This window comes from Gossypium raimondii, chromosome 8 (genome assembly GCF_025698545.1).
Source record: "Gossypium raimondii isolate GPD5lz chromosome 8, ASM2569854v1, whole genome shotgun sequence".
Taxonomy (NCBI): Eukaryota; Viridiplantae; Streptophyta; class Magnoliopsida; order Malvales; family Malvaceae; genus Gossypium; species Gossypium raimondii.
Window position 1 is genome coordinate 40,152,250 of NC_068572.1, and position 15,609 is coordinate 40,167,858.

At 32.4% G+C, this 15,609-nt stretch overlaps 1 non-coding gene across 3 annotated transcripts; it reads right to left on the reverse strand.

Annotated features, from left to right (window-relative positions):
* Nucleotides 1-349: 349 nt before the first annotated feature.
* Nucleotides 350-3,862, reverse strand: LOC105791434 (uncharacterized). Of its 3 annotated transcripts, none has more exons than XR_008198558.1 (7): nt 3,796-3,862; nt 3,454-3,560; nt 3,296-3,339; nt 1,407-1,484; nt 1,257-1,310; nt 1,052-1,118; nt 350-623 (listed from the first exon to the last, which is right to left on the reverse strand). It is a non-coding gene; the product is annotated as an uncharacterized LOC105791434 (transcript). The 3 variants fall into 3 exon arrangements; XR_008198559.1 differs by lacking the exon at nt 3,796-3,862 and adding an exon at nt 3,657-3,793; XR_001132978.2 differs by lacking the exon at nt 3,796-3,862 and having other exon boundaries at nt 3,454-3,789.
* Between the last annotated feature and the right edge of the window lie 11,747 nt (nt 3,863-15,609).

Consider the following 15,609-nt stretch of genomic DNA (forward strand, 5'->3'; position numbering starts at 1 on the left):
TTTTTCGTAATATTAATTCTAGATTTTTAGATGATAGGTGGCACTACACCAAAATAGAATTTTAGCGACATTTTTTTAGGTTTTAGCGCCACAAACCTTTAGCGGTGCTTCTCCCACAAACGCCACTATAGATCATAACCTTTACCGGCGTTTAAATAAAAACACCGCTAAAGGCTGTGTTCTTTAGCGACGCATTTATAACAATCGCCGCTAAAAAACATGGCATTTAGCGACACTTTTCTAACAATTGCCGCTAAAGAACATGACCTTTAGCAACGCTTTTTATCACAAACGTTAACTTTTAAAAACATTTAAAAATATTAAATATTAAAATTAAACATTATTAATATCAAAAATAAATTAATATTTTTAGTCAAAATATTGAAAAATCAAGTTAATATTGAAATAGCAAAATTACAAGTTCAAATAGTGCAACTAATTGATTGCAAAAAAAAAAAAAATGCACAAGTTGAGGAAATATAACACATTCTGATAAAGTAACAGGCTAATTGATATTTTACTTCTGAGTAGTGACTTAATTGATTTAATTCACTCACTGCCACAGAAGGTGGTCTCTCCTCTTCAACAGGTCTTTCAAGCAAAAACCTACCTCTGAGTAGTGACTGCAAAATTAAGATAAGAGTGCTGCTAGTTTAGCATGGCAACATGTGAAAACAAAAGGATTTTCATAGAGCAAAACCATATATATATATTAACATCAATCATCATGACATGTGATCACACAACAGTCCAGAAGTGATTTATAAGAGCTAATTCCATCACCGGCATACTTTTAATATCTTACTTTCATAAAAAATTAAAATATTTTCTAAAAATATACGAATGATGTTACTTTCAGTCTTAACCATTATATAGCAAGTATTATCCTTCTACAAAGAAATAAAAGGTTAACCTCCTCTAGTTTCCAAATAAAAGGTACAATATCACGCAAGGGCTGGAAGTATACACTACCTCTAGGGGTAGACAAATCTAAATGTTTATTTGATTTAGGACTTGATATACCATATCAAGGGTTGAAAGCATATAGTACCTATCAGGATATCTCCCATTAATCCTAATTGAATGCTCCAACTCAAGAATAAGTTGCTCCAACATGTCTGCTTGTATAAGTGCAAACAGGGCAGGAAATCAGTCCTAATTAAATCAAGCTCTGAACCAGTTGCAAGCAGTTAAGGAGAATTCATGCTTAGAAACTTGATTCTATGTTCAGAATAAATGCATGCACGCAAACATACCTTGCCAGGGTGATCATACAAAGGAGAAAGATCTGAGAATAAAGATGGAACCCCCTGGGAGCACAGAGAAAATATATCATTGTTTTACCCCAGAAAATATAACCAGTAAAACTAGCACCATAAAAATTTATACATCATTTGCATATATACCTTCGTTAGAAGAGGCTTAATATAACTAACTGCAGCTTCACGGAAATTGTCTCCTTGCAGAAAATCAAGCGGTATCCTCTATATTTTGAGAAAACAAAATTCCAATATAAGTCTTGGAAAATTCATCATACATCATAAAGAAAATAGGCATTCATTGACAATGATGCACACAGTAACAGCAATAAGTACAATTCTCATGAGTGAGTATATAACAAAAAGGGGTATGGGATGAAAACAATTTAATTGTCCTTACTACAAGAATCAAAATTCTAAAATCCCTACAGCTAGAAACTTTATTTCAACTATGCAGTAACCTGGTCTCTTTTCAACTCATGGTCAAGTACCCACCCCAAAAGGTTGATTTAGGATAATATATTGCAGCTTAACAGAAAGAATGAGGCAAAGATAGTCGTTAGTAAAAGTTGGAGCATATGAAAGTAGAACTTTAACCACCTAAAGTTCTTACTGTTTGTCACATCAAAACATCAATTAAATATTTCAGAATTACACCACAACCATCTTTTTTTTCAGATAATTTAAGAATATTACAGGTCATTTATGAATTAGATTCTTCTCATCATATCAGTTCTTATTCAAGCCTTCAAGGTTAAAAAATACATACAAGTAAATATAGCTGCTGCTCCTCTCTAAGAAAGCGGTGAAAAGCTCCTCAGGAAAGCAAGGTTTTTGTTCAAATTCTTAGTGTCATTCTATATATATGCAAAGAGAAAGCACGAGAGAGAGAGAGAAGCAACCTAGAGCACTATATCAGGAACAGAAAATCCAAAGGTACAATTTGGAACTGTAAAATAAAAAGATGTAAAAATTTAATTGAATGAATATGATTAACAGCTAGGACACAATATAGCATCTGATATTAGCATATTCGCCACTGGAAAGATTTTGCAATACAAGTATATCATAACCATCCATATCAATGAAAATAGGAACATGACTACAAATTTTAGCTGCGTATATCAAGCAAAAGAAGAGAAGAATTAGACAAAAACTAAAGCTACAAAAGATGGTTTTGCTTTGTCCCATGTTATTTGCACATTAACACCTATAAGAATAAAAGCAATCCAGATTTAACCCAGAAGATAGAGTTTTTACATCTTCATAGTAACAAATGAGAAGTAACCCAGAAGATAGAGTTGTGAAGTTTTTACACTATGTAATTCTGATTTGATCAATATGTATACACTATGTATAAATCAATATGTATAAATCATAAACAAGGATCTAAATAAACAGATAAAATTAATGATGAACATAGCTCCATTGCAACACACGAAACAAACATATATACATGCAAGCATACACCCAAGAATCAAGTGACACCCATTCAACCTTTGACGCATATGCCTCTGACAATCAGCTGATGACAGTAGACAGACTGCAATGAATCAGTCATTTTAGAAAGTCCTACTATAAGCCAGCAACAACAGTGATATGGAAAAACAAATTCACTTGTGAAAGACTGTACTGATTTTTTTTAACATAAAACTGTACTGATGTCAGAAAGAGGTTAATGCCTGAATGGTATAAAATGCATGAACATTACCATAATATGAGCAAGACTTGGTTAAGCATGCATCTCAACTAAAGTTGCAGGATTGCAATGAAAAGAGGAAAAAAGATGTTCGTCAAAACCAAGGCATGAACTGAAAAAAATGACTAAGTTATAAAATAATACAAAAGAATCAAAATAACAATGCAAGCTTTGGGTTATGTCATTAGGCAGAAAACTAAGAAAAATTGAGCAATACCATGCTAACACAACAGTAATAATATCAATATCTTTCATATTTAACAAAATTAAAGCAATTAACAACAATGTAACAATAATTCAAAAGTCAATTCTGAACTCTAAAATCGAAAATAATTACCCTGGTTTCGAAGATGACGACGCTGCGGAGCTATCTTCTTTGGTCTAAAAAAAATCAAAAAACAATTAAATTAGTAACATCATAGGAAATGACACCAAGAATTTTCAAAACATAGAAAACGAAGAGACAGAGAGAGGGAAATAAAAAGGAAAAATTACCGCAACTGCATTGGCAATAAATTGTTGAGCCCTTCGACCTTCAGGGTTCAAATCCAAGTTCATGGTTCCATCAGATCTGACTACCACAAAGCTCGGCGCTTTCCTTACTGAACCAAAACAGTATTCAAAAATAATTTTTTTTTAAAAAAATCTGAAATGAAATGAAAAATGAAAAAAGAACAAAGAACCGGAGAAAAATCTACGAGGAGAAAAAAGAAAATTTTTGGAATCGAAAGATGCAGCCCTTGGATTTGCACTTGCAGCAGCGAATGTAAAAAAGAAATTGAAATTTATTCAAAACAAAATGGAAATAAATTAAACAAGGAAGAGTGAAATTTATACGAGAGAAGGAGCAGGACAACTAGGCGGAGAATTTTTAAAAGTGAAATTAGGGTTTCACGGGGAAATTTTGGGATAAAACCGCGCCAAGTGAAATAATTTTTTGTAACATTTTTATAAATCCCAACCCTTAAATCATAATTTTAATTCATAATTCTTAAATTCATATATAATCCAAACCTTAAAATAGTAACTCCTAAACTAGCCTTAAATCTTAAATTAATTATATACCGTAAACCATATTAACCCTAAATTATAATGATAATTAATTAAATATTTTAAAATTAATACTATCTTATCTTTTTCAATTATATATAAAATTATTTAATATATAAATTAAAAACAATCAGTCATGTACCCAAAAATTTTAAAATTATTTTGAATAATAATATTTTAATTTTTTCATTTTTAACAAATATTTTTTATGTTTTTACTTTTAATTTTTTCCTACGTATTATTATTTTTTTGAAAGAATATAAATATTCAATTAAAAATAAATTGTATTTTAATTAATATAAATAAACTATAAAATATTTTTTGCGGCGTTTTTAAAATAAGCGCCACTAATGCTCGATCTATAACGGCGTTTTTCAAAAAGCACCACTAATACCATCAAAGCTCAACATAAAACGATGGCGTTGTGCTTAATTTTTTTGCGGCGCTTTTCGAAAAACGCTGCTAATGCTTGATCTCTAGCGGCGTTTTGCAAAAAGCGCCACTAATGCTTGATCTATAGCGGCGTTTTTCAGAAAGCGTCGCTAATGCCACCAAAGCTTAACATAAAATGATGGAGTTGTGCTTAATTTTTTTGCGGCATTTTTCAAGAAGCGCCGCTATAGGTCGAGCATTAGCGGCGCTTTTTGAAAAACGCCGCTAATGCTTGATCTATAGCGGCTTTTTTCAAAAAGCGCCACTAATGCTCGAACTATAGCGCCATTTTTCAAAAAGCACTGCTAATGCCACCGAAGCTCAACATAAAACGATGGCGTTGTACTTGCGGCGATTTTCAAAAAGCGCCACTAATGCTCAATCTATAGCGGCGCTTTTTGAAAAATGCCGCTAATGCTCGATCTATAGTGGCGTTTTTCAAAAAGCACCGCTAATGTGCGATCTACAGCGAAGTTTCTATCCAAACGCCGCTAAAAGTGTCGCCAAAAACCTGTTTTGCTATAGTGTGGCTAACCAACCTAGCCCTAATTGATTAATAGCGACTCTATGTAATTTAGTCCCTCCGTGTCTAGCTTTGCTTACTAGGTCCGCCTACTCTTATGTAGGCAACGTTATGACAATTATAATCAAGTTTTTACCGATTTATTATATAAGAAAGAGATTACAAATTTCAATAAAAATACAACTTAATTTATATATGAGAAAGAATTTTCGTAATTTCAAAATTAAATTAATATACAATTGATCTGTGACGCCAATAATATTTAAAATAGGTATAAATTATTTTTAAAATTCGATTATTGAATCCAAATCCACTTTATATATATATATTAAAATACATTTATGCATAAGAAAACCCAAAAAATATTCCTCATCTTTTGAAGTTGTTAAGCAAAGATACAGTCGTGGAGAAACTAGTGGCAGTAATGAAAGTGCATGGAATCCATAAGTCAACAGCTACTCAGAGGGTTCTTGGTTGCCTTTGCAAGAAAGATGTCGAGTTTTAGTTTGTTCTTGTAAACCTGGGAGTTGCTGAGCATAAATCCCAAGACTTCATTTCCCCCAATGTAAGTATCTATTTAAAAAAAAAACATTTATTACAAGACAAATGATTTAGCTTCTGTGTTTTTTTCCAGCCATTTGGTCAGGTTCCAGCTTTTGAATAAGAGGACTTGAAGCTCTTTGGTAAAGTTTTTCCTTTTTATAATAGCGAAAACCCTTGTTGCCAGGCTTTAACAAGACTATGGCAGTCCTTGAATTGTGGAAGAAAGTTGAAGCTCACCAGTTTAACCCTCCATCGACTAAACTAGTCTTTGAGCTACGTTACAAGCCCCATTTTGGGATGACCATTTGTGGAAGAAAATGAAGCTAAGCTTGTTGAAGTTTTAGATGTATACGAGGCTCATTTGGCTGAGTCCAAGTACTTGGCTTGTGACCACTTCACCTTGGTCGATTTGCATTACCTCCCTAATGTTCAGTACTTATTGGGGGAGCTCGACCAAGAAGCTGTTTGATTCGAAGCCATATGTGAGCACTTGGGTGGCTGATATCACTTCAAGGCTAGCTTAAAGCAAGGTCCTGGGTATGCTGAAATAGTAAACACTTGAGGTACAACAATTAGTATTGAACGAATAAAGGTAGGGGTGTAAACATTTGCAGTTAGGTTTCAATGTTTATGTCTCGTTTGTTGAAATTAGAAGTATAGGTTCCGTTTTGGTTCTAGACATACAAATCTTTTACATTTCATTCCAAACATAAATGGAAGCCACATAGTATAGGTTTCATTTTGGTTCAAGTTCCAGCCTAACCTACCTATACCGTCATATTTTGTCTATTCCGCTTGTTCTGATCGAAAAATATAATACCAACCAAACTTAAAACCTGGAAATTTATGAGCAAGAAAAAAAAGAAGCAATTGCTAGAAGAGAGGAAAAAAATGAAGAATAAAAAGAAAAATAAAATAAAATAAAATAAAGAGAATAAAAAATTTGTTAGAACCTCAAAAATCGAGGGAAAAAAGCTTACTTACAAAATATTGAAAAGAAAAAAAGTAAGTAAAAGATTCAAATTTGTATTATGGTTCAAGAGTCTACAGATAGCACATTTTCTCTATCTACTGATAGCACGGTTTCAACTTTTTCTAGGGTTTTGGGCGGCTTGAGTTTCACAAATCTCGATTTGGGGTGGAATTTTCATAGACAATGGAAGAAGATTTGGGAAATCTTAACATATCAAATGACGAAGAGGAGATTCTAGAAGGGAAAAAGGACAAAGAAGAGTGTGAAGAGGAGTATAAATTATGTTTGGTAGGGAAGGTCTTGACAGATAGTGTGGCTCACTTTCCATCCATGAGAAGAACCTTAGCAGAATTATGGCATCCGGTGGGTGGAATATACATTACAAACATTAGAGAGAAGTGAAGTTTATTTAAGTTCTACCATGAAATCGACATAAAGAGGGCTCTCAGGGGTACAACTTGGTTTTTTAATAGGCATCTGATTTTATTTCATTGGTTAGAAAGAGGGGAAGAACCATTGCAAGTTCCACTTTACTTTATGGAATTTTGGTTGTAGATTCACAATTTCCTAGGGGGATTTATGTTTGAGTGAATGGCATGTTAGTTGGGTGATTTTATTGGAAAATTTGTAGAATATGACGCAACATCGGTAACTAGGGGAATTAAAAAGTATATGAGAGTGAGAATGAAGTTGGATGTTCGGAAGCCCCTAAAGAGGAAAAAGAGAATAGCAGTCAGACAAGACAATTCAACGTATGCTTTCTTCCAATATGAAAAAATTAAGCTTTTCTATTTCCTTTGTACAAAAATAGGGCATGGGGAAGGTTTCTGTCCAATTAGGTTAAAATTGGAACTGCACGAAGTAGCCTTTGGATGAGACTTATCATTAATAGCACCACCAAGGATGACACATGTGTAGGATTGTCAATGGTTGAAAGAAGACAAAACGAGAACCAAATTAGTGGTGGTGGAGATGGAAGGAGGTATTAGGGAAAGGAGGGTCGATGTCATACAAAATCCCAGTATGAATAGATGATGAAAAGGGACGAAGGTAGCAGGGCAGGAAGGGACGAATTATGGAGGGGAAGATGTAGGGCATATGGAGCTAGGATCTGACATGGAGGAATGTCCTGTTAGAATAGTAGACAGCAAGAAAAGAGAAAGAATGTAAATGGAAAATTCAAGTGTTTCCCATAGAAAGGATCCAAAGGATTCGAAAGTTTCTTATGAGATATTGGCAGCTGCTGTTAAGCATACTGACTGGACACAATAAAAATATTAAGCTAGAATATCCGTGGACTGGGGCATCCATGGGCTGTTAAACGTCTTAGGTATAAAGTGAGACATGTTTAGGCCTAGTTATGTTTTTTTTATAAAAATAAAGGTTAGTGCAAGAAGGATGAAACGAACTCGGAGGAAGTGTGGTTTGTTGAATGGTATAAATGTAGATGCCATGAGCTCAAGAGGTGGATTATCCTTGGGTTGGAAAAGAGATTGCAAGGTTCAATTAAGAAGTTTTTCATCTTAGCACATCAATGTCAAGATTGGCAAAGAAGAAGGTATGATAAATTGGAGACTCACTGGGTTTTATAGGTCACTAGAGGAATGTCGTAGAAGGGATTCATGGAACTTTCTATAACAACTAAACAAAAAAAACAACCTGCCTTGGCATGTGGTAGGGGATTTTAATTAAATTTTATATTCATTTGAAAAGAAAAAGGAACGTAGTCAAGATAAGAATCAAATGATGGATTTTTGTCAAGTCTTAGATGAATGCGACCTCAATGATTTAAGATTCTCGAGGTAGTGGTTTACTTGGGAAAGTGGTAGGCTCGCAAAAAATAACATAAATGAGAGATTGGATAAAGGGGTGGCAAATCTTGAATGGTGGGCTATGTTTCCAGGTTTTAGTGTATAGCATCTCAATTACGCTATGTTCGATCATTGCCCAATCTTGGTAGAAACAATTGATAGAAAAATGAAGCAACAAGGAAGAGAACAAGCTAAGTTCCTTTTTAATGCAAATTAGATAGTAGAAGAAGGTTTTAACAGTGAGGTAAGAAAGTGGTGGGAAGCAAATAAGATGGATGTGCCTACCAAGTTGGTAGAGATGGGTTAAAAATTGAATAATTGGGCAAAGGCAAATTATTTGGACAAAAAATGTCAAATGACCTTATTGAACGCAAGATTATATGAGTTAAATGCAAGTATTCTAAATGATGATAATTTGGCCAAACTAGCAGAAATAAACTTGTGCTAAACTTAGAAGCGGACAATGAAGAGATATTTTGGGAGCAACGTGCAAGAGTAAATTGGTTGATATTTGGATATTGGAACACATTTTATTTTCATAGTTTTGCATCCTCTCGAAAGAAAAAGAACACAATTAGGGGGGCTAGAAAATAAGGCTGGTGATTGGATTGGAAAAGAGAAGGTTGTAGCAAAAATTGTAACAGAATATTTTAAAGAGCTATTCGCATCTACAACTGTAGAAGACAATAATCATGTATTAATATTCTAAATAGTAAGCAGTTGAAAGAGAAAACAAGGAGCTGACAATTGAGTTTAAAGAGGTGGAGATCGTGGAAGTAGTTAAAAGTATGGCACCGATAAAAGCATCTGGAGAGGATGGCTTCCCGGTGTTATTCTTCCAAAGGTACTGACATATAATAGGGGAAGAGGTATCCAAACACTGTGTTAATATTCTAAGTAGTAAGCAGGGGTTGGAAAAAATCAATCATACAAACATTGTTCTCATTTCGAAAGTTAATTCCCCAAAAAGCATGGCCCAATTCTATCCAATAAATCTATTTTATGTGCTTTATAAAATAATTTCTAAGGTGGTGGTCAATAGATTCAGGAAAGTCTTGGATGAAAGTATTGATGAGGCTCAATGGGTGTTTGTACCAGGAAGACAAATCACAGACAATATTCTTATAGCATATGAGGTATTGCACTCATTCAAAAGGAGAAAGGTTGGATCTAAGGGCTCTTTCGCGCTGAAATTGGATATGAGTAAAGCTTATGATAGAGAATAGTGGGATTCTTGGAAAAATGATGGCTAGGATGGGTTTATACAATAAATGGATTTCTCTAGTGATGAATTGTGTATCTACAGTGTCGTGTTCTGTGATTTTTAATGGAGATCAAGGTAAAGTTTTTGGACCTACTTGAGGTCTGCAGCAGGGAGACCCGTTAAGTTCGTATTTATTATTAATTTGTGCAGAAGGTTTTTCAAGTTTTCTTAGAGATGCTAGACTTGAGAGGATAATAAAAGGGGCAAGGTTAGGATGAAGTAGACTATCACTAACGCATTTATTCTTCATAGACGACAGTATTCTATTTGGAGAGGCTACGATGGAAGGAGTAAATGCAATGAAATCTATTGTGCCAAAATCACTATTATATTTTAGTGCAAATGTTTCCAACGAACGGAAGGAACAAGTAGGAGAAATACTCAGAGCATGCATCTCGAACAACCTAGAGAAATACCTTGGCTTGCCAACAATGGTGGGAAGAAAAAAGAAGGATGCATTCACTAATCTCATGGAGAGATTAATAAAAATGATTGGGAGCTAAGGCACGCAACAATTATCAATCGGAAGGAAGGAGGGATTTATTAAATCAATATTACAAGTTATTCCTATCTATGCAATGCAATGTTTTGTACTGCTAGTATCTTTATGCCATGAATTAGAAAGTATGATTGCAAGATTTTGGTGGCGAAATGCACATACAAGCAAAGGTATACATTGGTGCCAATAGAGGGTGGCTTGTTGATCAAAGGGGAATAGGGGATTAGGATTTAAAGATTTAGCCAAGTTCAACATTGCCTAACTTGTGAAACAAGGCTAAAGATTAATTTTGAGGTTGCCTGATTGTCTGCTAGCACGTGTTATGAAAGCGAAATACTATCCAAGCACAGACTTTATGAATGTAAATTTGGGCACTTACCCTTCTTATACTTGGTGTAGCATTTGGGCCTCAAGAAACCTTCTAGAGTAGGGTTGTGGATGGAGAGTAGGGAATGGAAAGAGTATTAACATCTAGAATGATAACTAGTTAACGAGCCCTGGTTAAAGAAGAGTAAGAGCACAGAGGATTAACATGAATTATTCAAATGTTGCAGATCTAATAGAAGACAATTTGGCTACCTTGAAAGTAGAGGTATTTGAAAGATCATTTACTGACAAGGATGCACAAAGAAATTTGACCATTCCTCTCTCTACTTGCGTTAAAGTGGACTACCTAGTATGGAGGGGTGACAATACTGGGATCTACATAGTCAAGAGTGGGTACAAGTGGCTTGGGACAGCAGGAGTAAGTGGCATAGATGGCCCAGACGAGTTACAAAAAACTTTCTTTACAATAGTATGGAACTTAAACATTGCAAGCAAGATAAAAATTACAACATGAAGAATTGCAAATAATTACATTCTCTAATCTACAAAACAGAAGGATTGGACTGCAGAACCAATGTCCGAATTGTCGATATAATGAGGAAACTATACAGCATATCTTCCGCGACTACACCTTTTCTTAGCAAGTTCTACAAGGAATAGGAGTAACATACTCAACCACTAATGGACAACAAGATTGGAAAACATGGTTAGTAACACTACAGGAAATTAAGCTTTTAGTGACATTTGGACCGAAAATGCCGGAAATGTTATACATTAGTGGCGCTAACCGAAAAATTTCGCAATAAGTTCTACAAGGAATAGGAGTAACATACTCAACCACTAATGGACAACAAGATTGGAAAAAATGGTTAGTAACACTACAGGAAATTAAGCTTTTAGTGACATTTGGACCGAAAATGCCGGAAATGTTATACATTAGTGGCGCTAACCGAAAAATTTCGCAATAAGTAAAGCAATAGTGGTGTTTATGAGAAAAACGCTGCTAAAGGTAAAGTAATAGCGGCGCTCATGAGAAAAATGCTGCAAAATATCCTTTTATTTTTTAACTAAATGGTGTCGTTTTTGCTACCCTTAGTTTTATCCCCAAATCAGTTTCCCGAAATCCTTTATTTTTTCCCCTAAAAATTTTCCCCAAATCCCTTAGATTTTCCCCAAACGTCTGCTGCATCACCGTCAACAATCCTCTGCTGCATCGCCGTCGACAGTCCTCTGCTACATCATCGTGTAAGTTTTTATGTTTAGGGTTTAGTTTGTTTATTAATTTGTTTTTATCATCTTTCAAATCCTAACCCACAGCAATGCAGAAACATCTCTTCTGTATAAACACTTCACCAGAAACAGCAACCCAGAAAAGAGAAAAAAAACAACAACCTAGGCGAGACAAACAACTTAGGTTCTGGTCAAAGCTTCTCAAGTTAGAGACTTCACTTTTTTTTCATGTATTATTTCGTGATCTTTTGTACGTATAATTTATATTATAAGCTTATTCATAGTTTTATCAGTATATCTATCTATTGTCAATGTTTTTGAAGTTCTATTGGCCAGGCAGATGGTCAGAGATTGCAGGGAAATAGGTTATTAATGGATATGGAATTTTAGTCGTTCATTACTTTTATGTCTACATGTATGTATGTAGGCATGAAGGTATTGGATATTGATTTGCCTACAGTTAGTTTTAAGCATGTTATGTGTTTGAACAGAATCAATTCCAATTTGAACAGAATCAATTCCAATGAACTTGGAAATATTGATTTTACTGTATACCATTTTAGAGTCTATGGATCTTAAATCTAATTTCTTAATCTGATGAATCTAGGATAAAATTTAGAAATAAAGCTAAAATTGGGATTTGAAATTCAGTAGAAACCAAATTTCAACAAAAAAATGTAAAAGGTATCTTGAAGCCTTATTATGGCATTCTTGTTGTGGAGAATGGTAATTTAAATGTTGTCTGGAGTTATTAATATGTAAGTTCTAACATTGTATTTTGTTCTTTTGAAAGAATTGTACTTCTTTGTAATTGCTAAAAGGGTGGAGAAAGGAAAAAGGTATGTATGAAGCTATGCAAAATTAGAACCCTTTTGGAAATATATACAAGTGTTGCAACTCTTTTATTTAACCCCACAATTTGTTTTGAAAATTCTGATTAATTTTTAAAAGATTGAATTAAAACCTATAAATTTTTTTATAAAGGATGAAATTGAAATTTTGGGATGGGAATGAGAAGTAGCTGATAAAAAAAAAGAGAAAAAAATACAGTTTTATAAAATGAATAAGAGGGACAGAAGGCAGTGAATATTTGGAAGGGAGAGCAGTGATCAACTTGTGGGCTGACTTTTTCTTTTTATCAGAATTATGTAATCATGTTATGTGATAGCATCCTATCTTTATTTAGTATATAAGTTTTGGAGTTTAGCTGTGTCAGAAAACCATATATAGACAGGGTTCTTGAAATGTTTGGGGAAGACCAAAATGTTGTAACCAAGGCCAATTGTTTTACAGTTGTATTCATTTAAGAATTGCTCATATTTTAGAGCCGTGAGTTGAGCATGAAATCACTGTTTGTAGGTTAAAATTTTGTTATTAGTTCTATGTAAGTTGTGAATTTAGTTTTTATATTTTAATTTTATTAATTTTATTTTTTACTTTTTTCGAATTGGTTAATTTTGTTTTGTGTAGAAGATAAATTTTTAAACTTCCAAATTAGTTAAATTCTGTTGATTCTTTTCTAAGTTTGCTAAAAGTGAAATTTCTATATGACTCTTATTCTGACTATTGAATGCCATGTGCTTTGACCTTTAGGTGTACTATCTATTGAAAGAACTTGTAAGGAAGTCTATTGCTGAACCACAGGTAGACAGTTCTTGCTGCAGTATTTTTTTTTTTTTTTTTGTGCTGTTAGTTCCTTTACGACTACTTACTTTCTTTCCATTTTATACTAACAACTATGTTGCCTTCGCCTCTCTGTCTCTTTGATTTTTTCTACTTTCAACTTGTTCTACCCTCTTAATTAATACTGCTACCAGTAGTAGAATATTAGTATAGTTGACAATATTGTATATACATAAATATAGCTTATCCTTGACCAAGATTTCCTGTTGGACACTTCCATCCAAGGTTAGGCATCACTTGGTTTGGTTAGTTATTAACCACTTCCACATTTTCCTTTTGAACTTACCAAAATGTATATATTATTTTCCCCGTATCAATCCAAGCATTCCCAAATTCCAGTTTTTCTCTTGACTAACTAAATACATGTTTTATATTTAAAATCGAAATATTCCTAATCATAGTGATAATCCATTGCCTCTTTATATAAAGAAACCAAGTTAATTGTGTAGGTTAATTGTAGAGATGATAAGATCACGTGGGTTGACCCAAAACGCTAGGTCATATTTCATAATAATTTAATGAATAATTAATTAATTTCTGATTAATTATATAAATAATCATATTTCATAATAATTTTATAAATAATTAATTAATTTTCAATTAATTAAATAAATAATCATATTTCATAATAATTTTATGAATAATTAATTAATTTTTATTAATTAAATAAATAATCATATTTCATAATAATTCTACGAATAATTAATTAATTTTCGGTTAATTAAATAAATAATCATATGTCATAATAATTTTATGAATAATTAATTAATTTTCGATTAATTAATTAAATAATCATATTTCATAATAATTCTACAAATAATTAATTAATTTTGGTTAATTAAATAAATAATCATATTTCATAATAATTTTATGAATAATTAATTAATTTTGATTAATTAAATAAATAATCATATTTCATAATAATTTTATGAATAATTAATTAATTTTCAATTAATTAAATAAAAATCATATTTCCTTATAATTCTATGAATAATTAATTAATTTTGATTAATTAAATAATTAATTAAATAAATAATCATATTTCATAATAATTCTATGAATAATTAATTTTCGATTAAATAAATAAATAATCGTATTTCATAATTAATTAATTTTCGATTAATCATTCATTTAATTATTTTGTCTCTTTTAATTTTTAAAATTGTGTTTTTTATCAAATTAACTCAAATTTCGATTAATTTGTTAATTTTGTCTTTTAAGTATAGTAAATATAAAGGTGATAAAAAATTTATAATCATAACTTACATAAACATTTAAAGAATATAAAAAAATGAAACTTCTAACATTTAAAGTATATAAAAATATATCATATCATAACTTACATAAAATTTGGATCAAAATATATAAAATCACGAAATTAGGGCAACACTATTGTTTTCCCTACTCTTAATTATTCTTATAAATAAACAACCTACATGAATTAGTTTACACCCATTAAAATACAATGCATTAAATCTTCAAGGTAAATTTTTATAGCGAATTTGGAGTATCCAAACGTAAAATGTTGTCACTAATATATATTTTAAATAATTAGATACTTGATACTTGATACTTGATATATATTCTCTATTTTAGTGCAATGACATGATTTAAATATATTTAGAACACTTAAGTAAGTATAATTTATTGTCAACTTTAGACTTCAAGAACTACAAAATGGATAAAAGTTGAATGAATTTGTCAACGGTAAGCAACGACTATCGAAATGGAGTACAAACTATTCTAAACTTTGCATTTTAAAATGCAAGCCAAGAGAATATGATTTTTTGTCTGTGTAAGAAGTGTGGCAACATCAATTGGCATATTCGTGAAATTGTCTACGAACATCTAATTGTTGATGGCTTTATTCGGAGGTATAAAAAATGGATTTTCCATGGAGAGTGTACACCCCGTAGAACCTCTTCAACGATTAATCTGGCTTATCCTCATAATGCTTACCATCAGTCTGTTAGAGAAGATGACATGGAAGGTTTGTTGCGAGATGCATTTAATATGCACAGTCATGGTTTGCAATCGTTTCCACCTGAAATTATTGCATCCGATGATTGTGATATTGTTGGAAATACTTTTACCGAAACGGGAAAAAATGCACCTAATGAAGAGCCAAATGGAGAAAAGGGGAAGTTCTACAAGTTACTTAATGAAATGAATGAAGAACTTTATGAGGGATCAAAATTTTCAAAACTGTCATTTCGCATTTGTCTTTTTCACTTAAGATGTTTGGGAGGGTGGACTAGAAACTCTTTTACACTACTATTAGAATTTTTGAGATATATATTTTCGTTTGCAAAAATC